Raw genomic sequence first — 14,466 nt, forward strand, 5'->3', positions numbered from 1 at the left:
GCCCGTGTAAAAGAACCCCATTATCAAAGCATTAAGATATGATTAAACTGACATTTTCTTAAGAAAACGAAAAGAGTTGGGAATAAAGGGAAGGAGAGAACTACATACTCCAGATCTTATCAGGGAGGAGGGGCGGGGGGTATACATACTGATCTTTGAAGCAGCTTATTACAGAGCAAGCTAAGAAGACAAGCACAGTGGTGTACTGATCAGAGGTATGCAAGGCAAATGCACCTGCTAGATTTCACTATCATTCGCAGGGTGTCAGTCAGTGTTGAGGCCCCTGACGCCGGTGCAGCCTGAACGCTGCAAAGACCACGCTGCAAAAAATATCCACCTTAACAAGCCACTTAGACCAGTATTGAGTCTGAAAATCCGGTTTTCTTAGAAATCAGTGAAAGAATCTGCCAGTGAGGTGAGATCATTGCAGTTGTTCCAATGTAATTTCACTTGTGTCAAGAATTTTCTTGAATCAAGTGACATATTTTGGAGTGATCTGCCTTTATTTCATGATATTGACACTTTCTAGAAAACTGTCAATTGTCAATATATTGAAATAAGGCAGATCACTCCATTAGTATAAAGAAAATGTCACTTGATTCAAGAAACAAGGGGTTTTGTATTCCAAAAAGGTGAACTTATGCCACCCTATTAGCAGATTTTGTCACTTGATTTAATAAAAATAAGATGTTAAGACTCAAAACATGACTAAATGACTTCAGGTGGATATTTTTTGCAGTGCTGACCTGGGAGGGGAAGCGGCAGCCCTTCTGCTTGTCTTTCATCATCTCCACAGACAAAATAAAGCCTAGATATGGGGCCTAGTGGTGGTGAGCATGAATGTAAGGATTTTCTTCTGAGGCTTCCCACTGAAGCGGAGGTATGATCAGCATGTGATGCGAATGCGATGTGTGTAATGTTTGAAAGGCATCACATAATCAGGAGGAGTCAAAAGCTTTCTGGCATTATTGTCTCTTGGCCACAGACAGAATGTAACACTTTGCAATCTTTCTCCTACAGAGATTTCTAACAAATAAAACCCAAGAATGACAATCCCTCCCCGGTTCTAGCCCACTTTGTTCTCTTAGAATTGTATATTTGTCTCTCTATATTTACACACTAACTGAGTCACTGTGTCGTGTATTTGTAATCTGTATCTGACTAATAAGCTATTTATTGAGCATCATCTTCCTGGGTTGGTTTTAAAGTCAAGGATGAAGCCATCTGCGAGAACAAAGGGGTTTCTAAAGCGCCAGAAGTTTCCGCGGCCAAAGTCCTGCCTGAATTCAACTGGCTTGATAGCATTTGTGTTTTGTTTTAGATTGCAGCATCTAAGAGGAGGCTGAAAACAGAATCTTTATTTACTGTATTTATCTATCTACTTGATGGGAAGCCAGCTGCCATGTTGCACGAGGAAAACAAGCAATATACTGTCAAAAGATCTGAAGCGAGATATAACAGAGACATTTTGATTTATAGTCTGATCAGCTCTCTTCTGTGTGAGCTGGAAGCCCCCCTCCCTCCCTCTTTTATAATTATCCCATCTCTTCTTCTTTCACACCCACCCCTCCCTTTCACTTCTTTTTTCATTTCTTTCACTCCTACTTTATTTCTCTCTCTCTTTCTTTCTTTTTCTCTCTCTCTCCCTCATTGCCTCAACTTGTCTCCCTGTACCCCCCCCCCCCCCCAACCACACCTCCTAAATCCAGTGGAGGAGGATTCTCTCATCAGGGGTCTGGTTTGAGCTGTATCATCATCCAGCTATTGGGAGGGGGAGGGGGGGGGGGACTAAGGGGAAGACGGCATCAAATAACTAATCAAAAGGAATCAGTGAGCAACATAACATAAAACAAAACTCCCCCTTCCCCTCCCAGGACTCTCTTCCCTCCTTGTTCGGCAGATTGGCAGGAGGGGAGGGGAGATAAAATGTGCATCGGCGCGATGAGTGGCACAATGTGTAGCGTTGTTGCTGATTTCCACAGCTTCACTCGACGCACTCCTGCTGAGTTAATAAATCTGACCTCTGCTTAATTAAAATAACAGACCATCCTCCACTGAGAAAAAAAAAAAGAAGAAGCAGTTTGAGAATTATTCCAACTAATCGCTAATTAAGATTTAGCAAGAAAACAACAAGAAACCTGTCGAGGAAGATATATCTATTTTTAGAGAGGCAGGAGCAGCCAGAGACGCCCAGTCACAACCAAGTGGAAGCTGCCTCAGGAGGGAGCGATGTTGCTGCTGCTCTCTGAGGTTGAATGGATAGAAACCTTGTGCTGTGTGTGACAAATACAGGCAAACCACTGTAGATAATATACCTCTATTACTGCTGTTGCCGTACCACAGCTGTGACACAGAAACAAATGTGAGAAGCTCTTAAAACGTCTCACCCAACAAGAAAATAATCACATATACAAGTACTTATTTGGGATCTGAGGGTAATGCTCCCTTTTCCGAGGAAAGACTCATAGCACGGCTTCATTAATTGCTAATTTTGTTCTGTTGCTCTTTTGACCAAGTAAGGTGAACGGGGCCAGAAATACAGTCACAACATAATGATTGTAATAACTGCGGCTGTCTTCTCTCTAGTCTTGAATCTTGGCCCCTGTTGCCGTGAGGGCTGTAATTCTGCAGCAAGGAGTGTTAAGAGGATATCATTATCATGTGTTTTCCGAGTAAGCTGCAGATTTGGTTAAATATAGTAGCTTTTTGTTTCCTCTTCTTTTCATTTGTGCATTAAAGCTGGGTCAAGCCGACCCCTCCCATGGCAATTCTCTCAAATCGAGCCGCCAAAGCGCCTCCTCTGCCACAAATGTAGCCAATATCGATGCCATGCTCAAAAACTGATTGAAAAGAGACTTACATGTTTCAAAGCATGCTGGGAATTGGGGGCCAGGCGAAAGCCCAAAGTGTTAAAGCTTAGATAGTCACCAGTATGCTATAAAAAGGCAGCATATGCCCACAAGTCCTACAGTGCACAAATCAGTGCATGTAAACTGTGATTCTGAACATCTTTTTTTATTAAAAAGCATTTTTGTAAAAGATGCAGTGGATTTTTGTATTTTTTATTTTACTTTAAATTTTTTTGTGGGACTCAAAAACTAAATCTCTGGCTTCTATTTTATACAAAATGGATTCAGGACAAACGAACGCACAGCATTCTTATTTTTACATTTTGAAATGTCATGAACATAGCTTTAAAAACTGAATAGAAGATAACTTAAGGTCAGCTGCAATACATTGAGATGCAAATGATTATAATACACTTGAAAATGGAATTTTGAATTTTATATTCATTTGAATGAAACTTTTACCATTTTACCATTATTAATGAATTGGTTTAATGATGCGAGTCCTTTCAATTCTTCAAAATCCTCTCAGGTAATTAGGTCAAGGCAATGAAAACATTTGTGATGTGATCACTTGATCTTAATTTCAAATGAAATACATTTTGAAGGACACAGGAGAATTAGCACAGAGTAAAAGAGATGACAATGCTGGGTAAATTGCTTAGTGAAAGTGTGAATTTATGAATCCCATTTTATTCTGTGATATTCATAGAACTCTTCAGAAAGTATCAACAACTGATTTGTGAAAAGAGATTTTTAATTAGTGTAAATGAATGAGCAAAAAGTGGCTCGATTTTTTGAGTTGATATCCATAGTTTATCAAAAGCTGATATAAAAAAAACCCCATTCATCCAAATCCCCGAAGAGTCCCATTGTTATCTCAATATACTGTTCTTCTCTAAATCTGAGTGCATGATAGAGATTCTGGGGTGAAGTGTGGAGCTGCGCAGTACGTTTGCATATTTATTCAGCTGTCATATCTATCTGAGCGGATCATCAGAGGAGATAAACTAAAGAGATGAGGGAATAATGGCTCTTGCTGAGAGGCTGTGGAAAGATACAAGCATATTCCTGAAAACACCAGGAACTGGGTAAACAAAAATGTACTCTACAAAGCCAGGGAATTCAAAATGAGCAGCGGTTGATGATGGTGATGATGGCGATGATAATGATGATGAAGATGCTGGCGAATAAAAAATGAATGAAGGAAAGTTTTAAGAACCAACAATGTCAACAAAGCAGCGTTTGCGAACTTTTCTCTGTTACTGAAATAGCTGCTTCAAAAATTGAAAATTGCCCTGACTTAGTTTTTTGGCAGGATTCCTAAGCATGCTATTCAGAGCAGAGGCATGCATTATTTACCAATGATTTTACTGCTTTATGCCAGACATAGATACAAACATTGACCTGCTTGTATGGAATAAATAGTGTGAGGATTTATTCTGAGGTAGATGCAATGTCCTGCAGTACAGAAACGGGAAAATGTGCTCCAAACACTACGCAACCTTTGTAGAATATGTTCCTGAAAAGAACACAGACCCTGACATTTAGTGAAAGAAGCCTCTAAGGTCACACTGTTGATACCTCTTGTGAAAAAACGAATTAAACATTATCAGGGGGAGCAAGGAGACACACAGAAAATGTTCTCTTTGATTCACACCAGATAAATGTAAATATCACTCTTTCCTTTCTAAACAGGATGTACATTGCGCTCAGCACTTGTTGAAAACACTGACCTTTTATTTCACCCTCCCTTTGGTGGCTCGTCACCGCAACGCTTAATAGACATTCATCTACAACTGAGGGTGTCATCGGTGCCCCGTGTCACCCATCCCTCAATGCATATGTAAACCCACTCAGTGAGGACAGTATAGGACAGTTAATTGAAGCAATATCCAAGAAGTGACAGAGGACAGCGAGGGAGAAATGCTGCTCAATGGTGCCATCTAGTGGCGCCCGAGACGAGCACTAAGAGCTCTCCCTCGCTACTGAGGAAGTTTGGATAACAATTATCTGTTGTTGTATTTGCATTAATGTGATTGCTTTGTCTGCAGACTCATCTGACTGCAATTATAAAGAGAAGCATTAAAACACTAATTAATTAACTCAATTGTGGGTAGATTGATTAATTCTAAACAAACATGAGATCGTAGCAGCAAATGAGCTCTGGAGTGCTGATGCATCTGGGAGTGCTGCTGCAGAAGACATTTTGATTATCTGCAGACACATGTAGTTGCAAATCTTTTAATTAACACAAATAGATAGTGGGAGTGAGTCTGTTGTGCGACTACCCTGCTTGCTACTTCTAATCATAATTTGGTCAGTTTAAAAGACTGAGAGTGTGAATATGGACTACGGGTTTGAGACAGTGATCGAGAGGCAGCTCAATTATTCGGTTTCAAAGTTGTGCGCGTGTGGGTGTGCGCACGTGCCTGTGAGGGAAGTGTGCGTGTACAGTGTGTGTGTGTGTGTGTGTGTGTGTGTGTGTGTGTGTGTGTGTGACAAAATGGGTCTTGACATCTAAAGTCATCACACAAAAAGAGATAATCAAATTATGATCAAAACAAAACAGATGGTCACATAAATCATCCATTCACATGTTGGACTGGTGCCCCTCTTGCAGAACAATGAATCACTCCCTATCAATGCTAGAATCAAAACATAAGGGCTGCTATGAATACAAAATGCTGTTCATATTATTATTGTGCCCCTTCACATATCACATCGTGGACACATGCAACATATTTTCAGACATTTTGCTTAACTATTTTTTGGGAGACATGTACTATAACCTGCAAGCTGAACCACAGAAAGTTTTGAAAATACAGTTATGAACTGGAAATAGTGGAACATGATGATAACTATTGTTCTTTGAATCCTGCTGATGCCTTGGTCATCATAACAGTTGTCTGTCAGATGTCATGGGCCAGCTTTCCTATTTGATGAGAGTGACAGAGAGTCAAATGTGCCATTTGAGTTATTGTTGATTTGTGTAGTTTAAAATGATTTCCCCATATCAGAAATCTCTCACAGATTCTAGACTTTAGTGAGTAATATTCAGTTTCTCAACGGAGATGCATGCATGCACCTACTGTATCCATAAAATCCTGAACTCCTGAACTAGATTTAAAAGGGAGCAGTCAGTCAAAGCTCCCTTTCTCAGTGTGCTGTCAGCATCTGCACATGCAGAAAAGCCTAATCAGAGAGATACCAGTAAAGTGCATGTAATACTTTAGAGATTTAATGCAGTTTTTAATTGGATAGAGGCCCATTATTTTTCAATACAGAAGGGGCACTGAGGCACATAAAGCTCTTGAATATTTTTGCAAATCGTGTTCAACAGCATAATGATTAACCATGGCACTAAATTTGCCTCACAAAATGAAAAGCAAACTTCATGCAAGGCGTAATTTAATTGTTTCCCTTCACATTTTCTGCCTCCCATTGTTGGAAGCTTAACATTTTTAGAGTCTGCTTAACAGCTGCCTTGTGATGCTTGAGCTGCAACAATGTGACTGACAAATGTTTTGAAGTAGCTGCAGACTTCCTAGTGTCTTTTCGTAAGCAAAGTGCCAGGGAATCTCACATCAGTTCATGTCACATTTGATGCCTTACTACATGGATATTTATTTCTTAATTCAAGGCTGCAAATTACTACTTAACATATCAATCAGTTACTGTCACATAATTATACTACTATTATTTATTATTATTTATCTCTGTTAACCTCAGTCTTTGTCTATTCCAGTTACTCTCAGTATTATAGAAATATCCAGGATATTTTCAGATGACAAAATATATTTCAGAATGGGCCTAACCCAATACCTGCAACATTATTTAGATTTGCTGAGAAATATTTCACCACATTGATAGTGTTTTGAAAATCAGATAAAATTCTGCCTTAAAAATTCTACCTATATTTTTTATTCTAACATACAACATAATCATGTAAGCTTTTTCTTTTTGTTCAGTAAAATATTTTAGCAATCCTAACTGCACAAGTCACATTTCCATTTGTCTGCTCAAACCTGAGGAGAACACTGCCATCTGGGCTACAATTAGTGGAAATGCAATCTTGAAGCATTAGTTGGGATGCATGAATATTCTGCTCATCTTTAACTCTTACTGCACCGTCCGATGAAAAGAACAAGGAAGATGTCAGGTAGAAGATGCACAGCAGGACACTCACTGTGATGCATATCTCTTCATCATTTGTTTGAAGACATAGTGGGGGGGGGGGGGGGGGGGTAATACTTCTTCAGACACACAGTGATGTTAAAATCCTCTTCCTTTAATCCAGTTAGATAAAAAGGGAAAAAAGTAAAAGGCATTTTTGTTTGACCAAAAACAAGGCAAGCAAAAGAAAAGGCTGACAACATTTAGATTGACGTTAAATCAAATTAGATTACAGGGCAAAAATGGAGAGATAGGGAATGCTTTCATTCCCCAAATGAAAAAGTCTGTTCTGGTCTACCAAAAGAAAACAATTAAAGAGGTTACTGAAATGACAGAATGATAGATGCATCAAAATCATAGGGTCTATCCTCTTACTTGTGTTTTTTCTCTCTCTCTTTCTTTCTAACTCTAGCAGCATTAATGTCACATCTGCTGTAGCTGCAGTGCGAGGTGTGAAGTTTACCACAAACGCAGCACACAAGCCTCTTTCTGCCTGAGCAGTGAGCACTGATAATCTGCTGGAACATTATCTTATGTCACTTTCCACTTTTTTTCTGCATGCTATGCCCTTCTAACGCCAGAGTTTTACCATGTCGACACTCGGAGTTGCGCTCGCCGGATTTCATTTCAGTAGAAAAGCAACTGACATCTGTGCTGGTTTCTAGTGCTGGTAGAGGAAATAAAAATGATAACAACAGCCTTCCTCTAAATCCAGCGGAATGGCAACTTTCCTCATTCAGCAACACAGAGACTGTTGAGGAGATGCCATTGCTGCCTCATTGGTTTTTCACTCCCTCTGATTACTCCTCTCATCTTATGTAAATCCTCTTAAGTCACATGTTATTGTTTATTGCAACTGTGAAGGTTAGGTGTTCCTAAGCCCTGTGCGCTCGCTTATCTCACCAGCGCATGCATCTTTGTCTCTCCAATGTGTCTTGTTTTCGTAATACACTAATGGATGAGAAAAGTTGTCTGGACTGATGCGGTGCCGACAACCAATCCACTGCAGTAAAATGCTAATCTCTCCCAGTGGCTAACAACTCTTCATGAAAGAGAGGCAGTTGCATGCTCTAGGGATATCACAGCGTTATCTGAAGTCTGCTGTTTTTTGGGGATTTTTTTTGTTGTTGTTGAATACTAAATTCAAACAATTCTGACATACACAATCTGTTTTTTTTTTGACCAGTCAGTTCCCCTGCCTCTAAATAGTGATCATAAAGTCATGCTGTTTGAATTCTTGTGCTGAAGCGGTTGTGGTCGCAGGGTCACTGAATGGCCAGCCAGCCATCTCCTCTTTATTTATCTGTCCAGGATTTTCCCCACTGGAGCAGCAGAGTGTGAAAAATATAGTTTCCATGGTCTCTGTGGTCGTATCTGGCTGTAGGTACACAGGGCAAAAGACTTAGGATAGGCTATAGGTTACTGTCTTTAAGTTCCTTACAGGTTCATATTTCACTGTGCCTGGCATAAATAAAGACTTTCATGCACACCAGGTGAAACAATTACATGAAAAATGTCTGACTGACTGCAGTGGAGGAGAATTCAAGAGACACTGGATGAAGTTTGCTGATGCTCCACTTCTGTGCATCCCCATGAGTAGGCATACAATCATGGGATAAAGGGCTATTATTTTAAAATCTATGCAAAGTGATAGTTCAAAATTCAATGGTTTAGCATGGTATAGTATTTCTGATGCAAGTTACACAGCTTGACTTTTAGTTGGACTACATGTCCTGTGTGTTGCTGCACTTCTGTCGCCCTGTGCATCCTTCCAGTATTGGGACTGGTCAGGTCTAAGTGAACATCAGCACTCCTGAGTGTTCAAAAATATACAAAGCAGGGTTCGACCAATAAGGGTTTTTGAATGCTGATGCTGATACCATTATAATGAAGCTACCAATAAACAATATTCAACTATGGGATAGATGAGGCCTTTAAATGAAGAATTAATTTACAAAAAACATTATTGAACGATTAAATTAATAAATAAAATATGCAAAGAAAGTCAAATGTCATTGCATATTTTACAGACTGTTTTTATGTATCTGTGGTCAGGGAGGACAACATGACTGGCTGATATCAATATTTAATAAAAGGCCAATATCAGCCAAATATATTGGTCTAATCTTAGGCATCATTCTTCTCACCAGTTTACCACTATTCTCGCATTGATTTCTTCCTCACCAGCAATTCAATTATATCTAATATTTCAGAGTCAAAGATCCACCCCATCATTATTAGCGACCATGCTAACATAACATAACATTTAAATGTAATAGAACCAGTCTGCATAAACCCATCACCAGATGGCGCTTTAACACATCTCTTCTTAAAGATCTCCAACTCTTCTGTGGGAAACAGGAAAGGCAGTATTAAGAGGAAAAATAATCTCATTCTCCGTTTATAAAAGAAAGAAAGAAAAGGAACAAGAAGCCGAACTGGTACAAAAAATCAAACAACTCGAAAACATTAATGCAAGTAACCCAAAAGAGGAAACAGAATGAATTAAGAAAATATAAATTCCAACTAAATGAAATTATGAATAAGCAAACTCAATTCCTGATACACAGACTTAGACAAGAAAATTTCCACCATAACAATAAATCTGGTATGGCAAATCAAATTAAACGAAATAAAGAAAAAACAACAATGTCAATCATTAAGGACTCAGCAGGGAAGCCCACACATTCACCTGAAGAAATAAATAAAATCTTCCAAAATTTTTATGGCAATCTATACTCATCAGAAAAAGACCCAAGTCAAGAAGACATCAACTCATTTCTCAACAGTACTGACTTACCACAACTTAGTGAAGACCAAACCATCATACTTGATTCACCAATAACACAAGACGAACTTCTCACTGCCCTCAATCTTATGCCTAATAATAAAGCACCTGGACCTGATGGCTTCCCTGCTGAGTTCTATAAACACTTCTGGTCCATTATAGCACCACTCTTTAACCGAATGATAACTGAAACAAAACAAAATTCAAGACTTCCAGCAAACATGAACACAGCCACAATTTAATTCCTCCTTAAACCTAACAAAGACCCAACCCTACCATCAAGTTACCGTCCCATCTCTCTCATCAACGTAGATATAAAAATCATCAGTAAGGCACTAGCCCACAGAATAGAAAAAGTCACTGCATCCATAATCCATCCAGATCAAACCGGTTTTATCAAAGGTAGACACGCATCCAGCAACACACGCAGACTGTTTAACTTAATGCATTATTCATCACTACAACAAGCAGGAACCATCATAGCCACCCTAGACACAGAAAAAGCCTTTGGTAGGGTACACTGGACGTTTCTGTTTGCCACATTAGAGAGATTTGGCTTTGGGGAATCATTTATTAATTGGATCAAGATTCTTTACACCTCACCTTCGGCCACCGTCATCACCAATGGACTAACATCACAAAGCTTCACACTGCACAGGGGGACTAGGCAAGGATGCCCACTCTCCCCCTCTCTATTCACCATTTTCATCAAACCGTTAGCAGCAGCCATTCATCAGAACACCCGCATCAAAGGAATCCAAACACTAAACACGCATCATAAGATCAGTCTTTACGCAGACGATATACTGCTGTTCCTACAAGACCCTCCCTCATCACTACAAGCAAACAATAAAACTTATTGAAATATTCTCCAAAATTTCCGAATATTCTGTTAACTGGAATAAGTCTTCTATCCTTCCACTACACAGCAACAGCTGGGATGTGGCAGCCCATACACCACCATTATGCACAGGTCACATCACGTATTTAGGCATCAATGTTTCCCCCAGGCTGTCAGAGCTGTTCGGGCTCAACTTCATTCTGCTACTCAAAACAATAAATGACGACCTCCAGCGCTGGTTGAACCTACCATTATCCATTATGGACAGAATATCCACCATTAAAATGACAATACTTCCTAAAATAAATTATCTATTTTCAATGATTCCGACTCAACCCACCCTCACCTGGTTCAAATCTCTAGACGCAATCATTCCAAATTCTACTGGAAAAACAAGACACCGAGAATTAAATTGACCACTCTACAAAAACCAAAAGCACAAGGAGGCCTTGAAGCGCCGCATTTTTACCATTACTCTCTGGCTAATCAGCTTCAATATAACACATCAGAAAACACATGGTTAGATATAGAACAAACAGTTTGTAAAGACATTCCGATTTCAGACCTACCATTCCTTAGCCAGACAATCAAACGCCATCCTTGTTTCAAAACATTAACAATAGCAGCAGCTCTGACAGCCTGATGGAAATTCCACAAAATCACAAACACCACCTTGGCACCATCCAAATTTACTCCCATCTGGAATAACCCTGATTTTGCAATTAACAAGAAACCACTTAACTTCTGCACATGGATTGAAAAAGGCATCAGACATCTTCAACATATCTTCCATAATAACACCCTGGTCTCATTCTCCCACTTGTTCCAGAAGTACGGCATCGGGAGTAAACAGTTTTTGGATTATCTCAAATCATCCATCTAAACAAAACTTAACATTATGACCATTAACCTAGATCTTCCTCCTTCAACTTCAGAGTTAATTAACATCCCTTTGTCAAAAAAACTCCTCTCCAAAATATATAGAATAATATCACAATCTGACAAAATGCTATCCATACCATCAATAAAATGGGAACTAGACCTATCCATCACTCCTGATGCCGACTTCTGGAACCAAATTTGCAAAAACATCTATTTCATGACTAAAAATGCCAACCTACAACTCATACAGTATAAGTTACTCCACAGAATTCACTTCACTGGGCAAAAAAAGTTTAAAATGGGATTTGCATCAGAAACCTGTCCACATTGCACACAAAATAACCTTGATAGCTATGTTCACGCCACCTGGCACTGCACACCAATTTGGAAAGACATCACTAAATCATTATCCCTGTTCCTGGGCTGCCACATCCCACTACCCCCCTCCCTTTGCTTACTAGGAGACATATCAACAATCAACCTGAACGCAAAAAACAATAGATTACTCCTCGTGGCTCTATCAAGAAAACTATCCTCATGAACTGGAAATCAAGGAACACCATACATATTACACATTGGAAAAACTTACTTATAGATTACATCTCTATGGAAAATTTCAAAAACACTACAACAGATCCACACTCCACCTGGTCATCTTTCATTAATTTCCTACAATCCTGATTCCATTACTCTTCTTGCCTGACTAACACGTTTACATCTGTATCAATATCTACACCTACACTCTCACCTAAACCTACATACATACACACATAAAGGGAGGAGGGGGAAAAAGAGAAAACAAAATAAAAAAGAAACAGAATATAAGGGAAGAGGAAAAAAAACCTTTTACTTTATTATTTTATTATTATTGTTATGATGTTATTATGATTATCATCATTTCTTTAATCTTTATTAACTTTGTTCTTGTTTATTTTATTTTATTTATGTTTTGTGTCTGTCTTATTTATTTATTTACTGTCGCTGTTGTTACCATATCATAATTATTTTGTTTTATTATTACTGTTATTTCTCACATTGTTATTATTATTATATTGTTATTACTATTATCATTATTATTATTATCATTACTATTATTGTTGTTGTTATAAAACTGACATGACTGACTAGACACATGCACCCCCCCCCTACACCCTTTTATTTACACACATACACATACACATACACATACACATACACACACACACACACACACACACACACACACACACATACACACACACACACACACCAGATCAACACAATACCTGACAACTAATGTCACTTTGCTCTTTTGTTTTCTGGCTAGACTTTTACTAATTGTCCTGTCCTGTATTTATTGTTTTGTTTTTCCTGTGTTGTCCTGTCAGTGTTCTGTCTTTTGTCTTGCAATAAAAAGAAATAATAATCTTAGGCATCATGTGGATAGAAACAGCATTGTAATGTTGGACCTTCCATAAATACAGTATAAGGAGAGTGGTGTCAATTGTGCCACTATTTTTCAACATTACACTTTCTTTGGAGGGTGAAATACACCTTTGTTTCTACCATTATAGTTTGGGATCTTGTGCATTTATGGAAATTACATCTTTTGTGGATGCAGCCATTTAAAAATGGGTTAAGAATGCCATTGTCTTTGAGTATGCCTCTGTGAAAACTGCTCAGATTGATTTAATTTTATATTATTTCATTCATTCTGTCCCTGATTATTTGTGCATCACACCAGGTTGCAGGGGAGGACAGTCTATCACAAATGTCTGACAGTCCCACAAATAGCATGATTTACATCTTTATTGACAGAAAGCATTCTTGGAAAGGAAGATTTGTGAGTAAATGTAAGTGCTAGAGGTATCTGGCTGATAGTTGGAAATATAGGACACACGCACACCCACATACAAATGTGCATTGAAAATGAGTTGGCTCAACTTGCCCCGTGCCAAATGGTTCACTTCACCTTCTGAAAACTGTGTCAGCCAAGGAAACCCAAAATACAGTAGCTTTCGGCTAGGATTACACCTTTACTTTGTAGCTTAGATGAACTGATGTGACATAAGATCACAATTTTGGAATTTTGATTTTCATTGCTGAACAAGTTAGATGAAATATGAAATTGCAAGGACCATAATCCCTTTTATCATATTTTTTTTATTTAGCACTAGGTCCATTTTGTTGTTTGGTGGTATTTTTTGTTTGTTTTTTATTCCTGTGGATAACTGGCCAAACGTACAACAACATGATGTCTTGTCAAGATATTTCCACTCCAAATGGAGTTTGATAGCAGCAAAAAGCGATCTAACAATCAACAGTAAATTTCAGGTTTTGAGGTCTGTCCCTCAGAATCAAAGAGCGAGAGCTTTCTTTCTAGACTCACTGTTCAACAATCATAAAGTGAAAAATCCTTTGTAAAAGAGGAAGAGATACCAATTTATATTTTTCCACCAACAGTAGCCTCAATAGACCAGAATGCAATACAGCCACAGCACATTTTGTGTTTTGATTAAGGGACATGACTTGCTTTTTCTCAACTGAAAAACTCTCGCTCTCTTGCTCTTACTATGTATTGCTGTCACTATTGCTCTCTCAGCCTACATGTATAAGCTACAGCTGAATGCAGCAAGTTCAGACATGTTCTCTGGGTTGTCGAAAGGCATTCTGGACTCACTCACCGACTGAAGTAGAGATAGACGAGGTAGTTGATGGAAACTAGATACACCAAAAGTAAATTTCACTTATATCACAAAATAACTCCTGGAATGCATTGAACACCACAGATTGATGATATATAACAGAGAATATCAGTGGGTTTTTTTTTCCTTTAACTACACCTATGTAGTTACCTAATTATTAATCTACCACCATGTGCTTTTATCTTCCAAGTTAAACCTGCACTAAGCGATTTCAGACCCTGTAACCAATCCTGAAACTAACATGTGTTA

The sequence above is a fragment of the Centroberyx affinis genome, unplaced genomic scaffold (genome assembly GCF_046629955.1).
Source record: "Centroberyx affinis isolate AG114_WGS23_722 - 3 ecotype Tasmania unplaced genomic scaffold, CSIRO-AGI_Caff_v1 ptg002760l_1, whole genome shotgun sequence".
NCBI lineage: Eukaryota > Metazoa > Chordata > Actinopteri > Beryciformes > Berycidae > Centroberyx > Centroberyx affinis.